The sequence below is a fragment of the Zingiber officinale genome, chromosome 10B, assembly GCF_018446385.1.
Source record: "Zingiber officinale cultivar Zhangliang chromosome 10B, Zo_v1.1, whole genome shotgun sequence".
Classification (NCBI taxonomy): Eukaryota; Viridiplantae; Streptophyta; class Magnoliopsida; order Zingiberales; family Zingiberaceae; genus Zingiber; species Zingiber officinale.
In genome coordinates this window covers 80139123-80145408 of record NC_056005.1, presented here as the reverse complement: position 1 = coordinate 80145408, position 6286 = coordinate 80139123, and positions in this window count along the sequence as shown.

Below are 6286 nucleotides of genomic sequence, written 5' to 3'. Positions count from 1 at the left end.
CTTGATTGCTATCCATTGAGGCACTTGATTCTTCAGAGTTGGAGGATGGTGGGGATGAAGACTTCTTCTTCTTACCCTTTCTCTTGTTTGCCACAAGGGCTACTCCTCTTAATCTATGGGCTTCTATACCTAATCCTTCAATCTGAATCTCATAGAGCTCCATTGTTGAGAAGAATTCATCTAGAGAAGATTTCTTTAGGTCTTTTGAAATCTAGAATGAATCTACAATGGGCATCCATGTTGTGGTTCTTGGGAAGACATTTAGGGATTTCATCATCATATCTCGATTTGAGAGTGTTTCACATACACTTGTTAGTCCATTAATAATTTTCTTAATTCTAGAATGTAACATTGATACCTTTTCTCCTTTCTCAATCTTGATGTTGTTGAGTTGAGATCGAAAAAGGTCTCTCTTCACTAATTTTGCTTCCGAAGTCCTTTCATGAAGCTCCTCTAGTTTCTCCCACAAGTCCTTGGCACTTGTGTAGTTTCCAATCTAGTCACTTCTTGTTAGGGAATAACATGTAGTAGGTGATGCATTGCCTTGGAGTTTGCTAAATGATCTTCCTTTTATTTCTGGGTCAATCTTGTTATGTCGATTGTCTCATTGCGTTCATCCTTGGGTGCTTCAAAACCACTTCTCATGATTAGCATAATGTCAAAGTTTGTATCGAAGAATACCTCCATTATCTTTTTCCACCAAGATAAATCTCCTTTGAATTTGGGTGGATGGATGCTTGAACCGACCATTTTGATGAATTGCTCTTCTTGGAGATTAGTCCATTGAAGGGTGTCCTCGCTCTGATACCAATTGTTGGGGATCTTGTGCCTGGCTAGAAGGGGGTTGAGTAGCCTAGGTCACCCCAAACTCAATTGCTTCTCCTACAATGTTAGTGCACAAGCGGAAATACAACTAAAACAATGAAAACAATAAAGAGAGAACATAAATGCTAACAAGCTTGATGTAATGTGGTTCGGAGATTGCTTGCTCCTACTCCACGACTTGTCCTTGAGGTGGACGATCCCTTAATCCTTTGGTGGATTAGTCCCCGGCAATCTCCGGCTAGAGCTTTCTCCTTCTCGGTGGAGCAAACCTCTCACAATGCTCTCTTCCTCTTTATAAGATGAAACTTAGGTTGGAAGAGGAAGAGAAGACTTAGAAGTTTTGGGCAGAGGCTTAGGAGTTATTAAATGAGCATGAGTAACATTCTTCATGTCCCAAAGCTCCCCTTAAATAAGAGGAGAGAGTTGATCAACAAATCAACTCAACCTGACATTAGTCAACTGGTCCATGCACTAGTCGACTGATGTAGCCATTAGACATAGCCAATGGCTCTTCGCAGAATCCGGGATTCTGCCAATGACCACTTACCAGTCGACTAGTCCTGGGATCAGTCCACTGATCCCCGTAGCCAACAAGCATAGTGCCCTCTATGCTCTTTGTGAAATTGGACCAGTCGACTCGTCCAAGTACCAATCGACTGGTACCTTACATTCTCACACACTCATCCTTTCTAGAGTTGCCTTTGAAGCTCTCTTCCTCGACCTTCATCCCTCATATGCATCCAAGCCCGAGGCTTGTCTCCATGCACCCTTCGCGTTGCCTTGAAGTCCGCTTCCCTCAGCTTCACTCCATTACTCCTCGTCCAGCGGTCCCTCAGATGTCTTCCACACCATCCTTCACCGACTCAAGAATCCGAGCCCTAAGATGAACTTTCCCAAACTTGGTCGCACCAAGTTCCTCATGTGTTTCACCAAGTCCTTCATGACTTAAACACATATCAAATACATATAAAAACCTAACTTAAAATCTTTGACACACACATCAAAACTATGATCGTAACGATCACACCTAGGTCAATTGCACCAGTAGTAACTGTTGGTGCAGCGGAGGCTGACAAGAGGGGGGGTGAATTGCCTGAAAACAAAAGTATACCCTCCTCGGAATTTTCAACTCAAAATAAAAGCAACTATAATAAGAATAAAACAAAAAGGAAGCAGAAATAAACCAGAGACTCGGGAGTTAACCTGGTTACAATCAAGAAGGTTGTTAATCCAGGGCGATGAAAAGCGCGCACTAAGAAAGTCTCCTTTACTGTAGGCGGAGAAGCCTTTTTACACACTGAGAAAGCTCACAAGCTGCTAGGAATTGATTACAGAGTTGAATACTGAGTTGATGTCTAATTCCTAGCTCTAGGGGCCTTTATATAGCCTCTAGAAAATCTATCTCAAAGGTCTAAGGTGCCTCCAATAGAGGTCCAAGGCACCTCCAACGAGTGTATGGATAAAACTTTATCCGAAAGCTAAACGACCAGTTTGGCCAGGTCCGAGGCGCCTTCAACTGGCATTGAAGGCGCCTTCAAGGTGAAGGCACCTTCAATGCCTAATGAAGGCACCTCCATCAGTGTAGTGACTCCAGTTGCTCTTTTTCGTTTACTTTCGAAGCTCCGTTCTTTCGGGTGATTCCGGCCAATCGGAATAGGGCTCACCCGAACTCAATTCCTGACATTCTCCTCGAGCAGCCTTCCTCCCTGGCTTAATGGCCCTCGAACACCGTGCACGTTCTTCTCGCCCACCGGTGTACTCTTCCGCAGCTCTCTCATCCTTCGGACGCACCGAGCCCGCCGACTCCCTTCCCGTGCCTTCCTTCTCGCTAGCTGCGTCTTCCGCTAGACTTCCTGCGCTCCTAAGCTCCTGCACACTCAGACACAGGGATCAAACACAAAGCAGGACCTAACCAACTTGGTTGATCACATCAAAATACTCATGTGGTCTAACAATCTCCCCCTTTTTGATATGCATCAACCCAAGTTCAAGTTAGGGTAAAAATAGACAAACAATAATTTTAAAGAAAATTACTAAACTAACATGTTAAGCATAAGTTTCCAATAAATAAAATTGCAACTAATTAATTTAGAGTTTAAACTCATTTTTTTTAAAATATTTTTTTAAAAAATTTTCTCTCCCCCTAAACTTGTACCTTCTCTCTCCCCCTTTGATCACAGCAAAAATGGGAAAACAATAAGAGAATATGATATTTATTTAAAAAATATTTTGCAAAATGTTAAGTTAGAAAAATTTTCTGAGCAAGATGAATTTTTCCAAAAACTTCTAAGTAAAAATGAATTTTTAGAGTTTTCTAGAATTTTTTTTTAAGTAAATTGAATTTTTAGAATTTTGAAAAAAAATTCTAAGTAAAATGACTTAAAAAAATCTAAGTAAAAATTTTGAAGATTTTCTAAGACAATATTTGAAAAAACTTTCAAAGCTTTATTTAATTCTAGTTTAATGCTTTTTCAGAAAGTTGATTAAACATTGTATTTCAGTATTTCAGCTTCCAGGTCGTGGCGAGGCACTAGACCTTCTTGGTTATTGGAGCAACAACCACTTCCTTAGACAAAACTTTTATAAAGAAATTTGAACGTTTAATTTTCTCGCTGAAAGCCCGAAAAAAATTTAAATTAAGACAGATTTTGGAACTCAATAGAGGTTTCTTCCTACTGGATTAGTCAAATACTTAGGGGGTACATAGTTCTTGGGAATTTTTCTAAGTTGACCTTGATGATGTTTAACAAACCAGTTTAATTTTTCATAAATTTTAAGTTTTGATTTTTGAAAAACATTTGTTTTTAAACATGCATCAGATTTCAATTTTTTCAATTTTTAATTTTAAATTATCATTTTCTGATTTCAATTTATCTAAGATTCTATTTAAGTCAGCATTTTCTTTTTTTCTAATTTAAATAAATCTTTAGAAAGAGACTTGATAAATTGAAACGATTGAGTAGGGGTTAGATTGCGCACTTGACTTACCTGACTTGGTGATTGCCCCCCTTCATCGTAGCTTTCTTCCTCTGATGTTTCTCCCCCTTCATCTAGGCTCATCTCTGAGCTTGACACTTCTTCCAGCTGATGGTTAGCCATTAGCGCTAACCCCGAGAAATCTTTGACGTCTGATTTAGAAGAAGACAAATCTGACCAAGTGGCCTTCAGGTTCTTCTGTTTGGAGGAAGATTGATGCTTTTCCTTTACTCTTTCCTTTTTCTTCAATTTTGGGCAATCATCTTTGATGTTCCCTTCTTCGTTGCAGTTGTAGCAACGAACCGTTCTTCTCTTTCGCTCATGCCTCTTTGTCTGCGATCTAAATTTATTAGAATTAAAAAACTTATTAAAACACTTTACCAGTAGTGCTGCTTCCGATTGGTCGATCGAGGCTTCGGAGTCAGAATCGTTTGTTCTTGCCTTTAAGGTAATGTTCTGACTTGCTTTCTCCACTTCATTGGACTCTGCAATCTGAGATTCGTGAAGTTCAAAAGTAGAAAACAAAGTTTCTAAAGTACTTACCTCGAAATCCTTAGAGATGTAGTACACATCTACTAAGGAGGCCCACTCTGGAGTTTTGGGGAAGGCGTTGAGCACGTACCGGATTGAGTCTCGGTTCGTTACTTCTTCTCCAAGGTTGCTTAATTGAGTGATTAGTTCCTTAATCCTTGCTTGGAGTTGCGCTACCTTCTCGCCTTGGTTCATCCAGATGTTCGTAAGTTGAGTCCGGAGGTTATCGTGTCTTGCAAGCTTTTTCTTCGGATGTACCTTCGTGAAGCTCCAAGAATTTTTCCCAGAGGTCTTTCGCGGAGTCGTAGCTTCCGATTCGACTTACCTCTTGTGGTGGCAGCACGCTAAGCAGGTGGAACTCTGTCTTTCTGTTGGCGACAAACTCGGCTTGCTCCTTCTTGCTCCACTGAGGCTCTTCTTTGTCTTTCGGAACTTCAAAACCATATTTCATAGTTAGTAAAATATCAAAGTTGGTTTTAAAAAATACCTCCATCTGGCGTTTCCATGTAGCGAAGTCTCCGTCGAACTTGGGGGGATGAATATTCGCTCTGGCCATCATCTTGATCGTTGTGCTTCAGTCGGCGGTTAGTCCTTCTAAGGCGGTCTGGCTCTGATACCAAGTGTTGGTGCAGCGGAGGCCGACAAGAGGGGGGTAAATTGCCTGAAAACAAAAGTATACCCTCCTCGGAATTTTCAACTCAAAATAAAAGCAACTATAATAAGAATAAAAAAAAGGAAACAGAAATAAACTAGAGACTTGGGAGTTAACCTAGTTACAACCAAGAAGGTTGTTAATCCAGGGCGATGAAAAGCGTGCACTAAGAAAGTCTCCTTTACTGTAGGCGGAAAAACCTTTTTTACACACTGAGAAAGCTCACAAACTGCTAGGAATTGATTACAGAGTTGAATACTGAGTTGATGTCTAATTCTTAGCTCCAGGGGCCTTTATATAGCCTCTGGAAAATCTATTTCGAAGGTCTAAGGTGTCTCTAATAGAGGTCCAAGGCGCCTCCAATGAGTGTATGGATAAAACTTTATCCGAAAGCTAAACGACCAGTTTGGCCAGGTCCGAGGCGCCTTCAACTGGCATTGAAGGCGCCTTCAAGGTGAAGGCACCTTTAATGCCTAATGAAAGCACCTCCATCAGTGCAGTGACTCCAGCTACTCTTTTTCGTTTGCTTCTGAAGCTCCGTTCTTTTGGGTGATTCCGGCCAATCGAAATAGGGCTCACCCGAACCCAATTCCCGACCTTCTCCTCGGGCAGCCTTCCTCCCTGGCTTAACGTCCCTCGAATGCCACGCACGTTCTTCTCGTCCACCGGTGTACTCTTCCGCAGCTCTCTCATCCTTCGGACGCACCGAGCTCGTCGACTCCCTTCCCGTGCCGTCCTTCTCGCTAGCTGCGTCTTCCGCTCGACTTCCTGCGCTCCTAAGCTCCTGCACACTCAGACACAGGGATCAAACACAAAGCAGGACCTAACCAACTTGATTGATCACATCAAAACACCCATGGGGTCTAACAATCTCCCCCTTCATTTTCATTGAAAATCATCATGTTTGATCTGATTTTAGGAATTAGGTTTTGGTGCGTCATGACCATGTTGAAAAACATGGCTAGGCCATGTCCGCACTAGGTGAAACATAGGGTTGGGCATGACTGTGTTGAGGTCAGGTTTCACTCTAAACATGCCAAACACGACCATGTTCTACAACACGTCCAAGCCGTGTTAGATGCTATACACACCAAACATGACTATGCATAGAGCACCCAACATGATTGTGTTTCCCATCACGTCTAGCTCGTGTTAGGTGTTGGAAACCCTATTATCACTCCGCTACTTGTCTCCCACTTGGGTCTACTTGGGAACCACTGAAAGTGGTGGATTATTTTCATTTGATTAGGGCGCCTAGGATTTTCTTGAGTTTATTTATACATTTATTACTAAATTGAACTA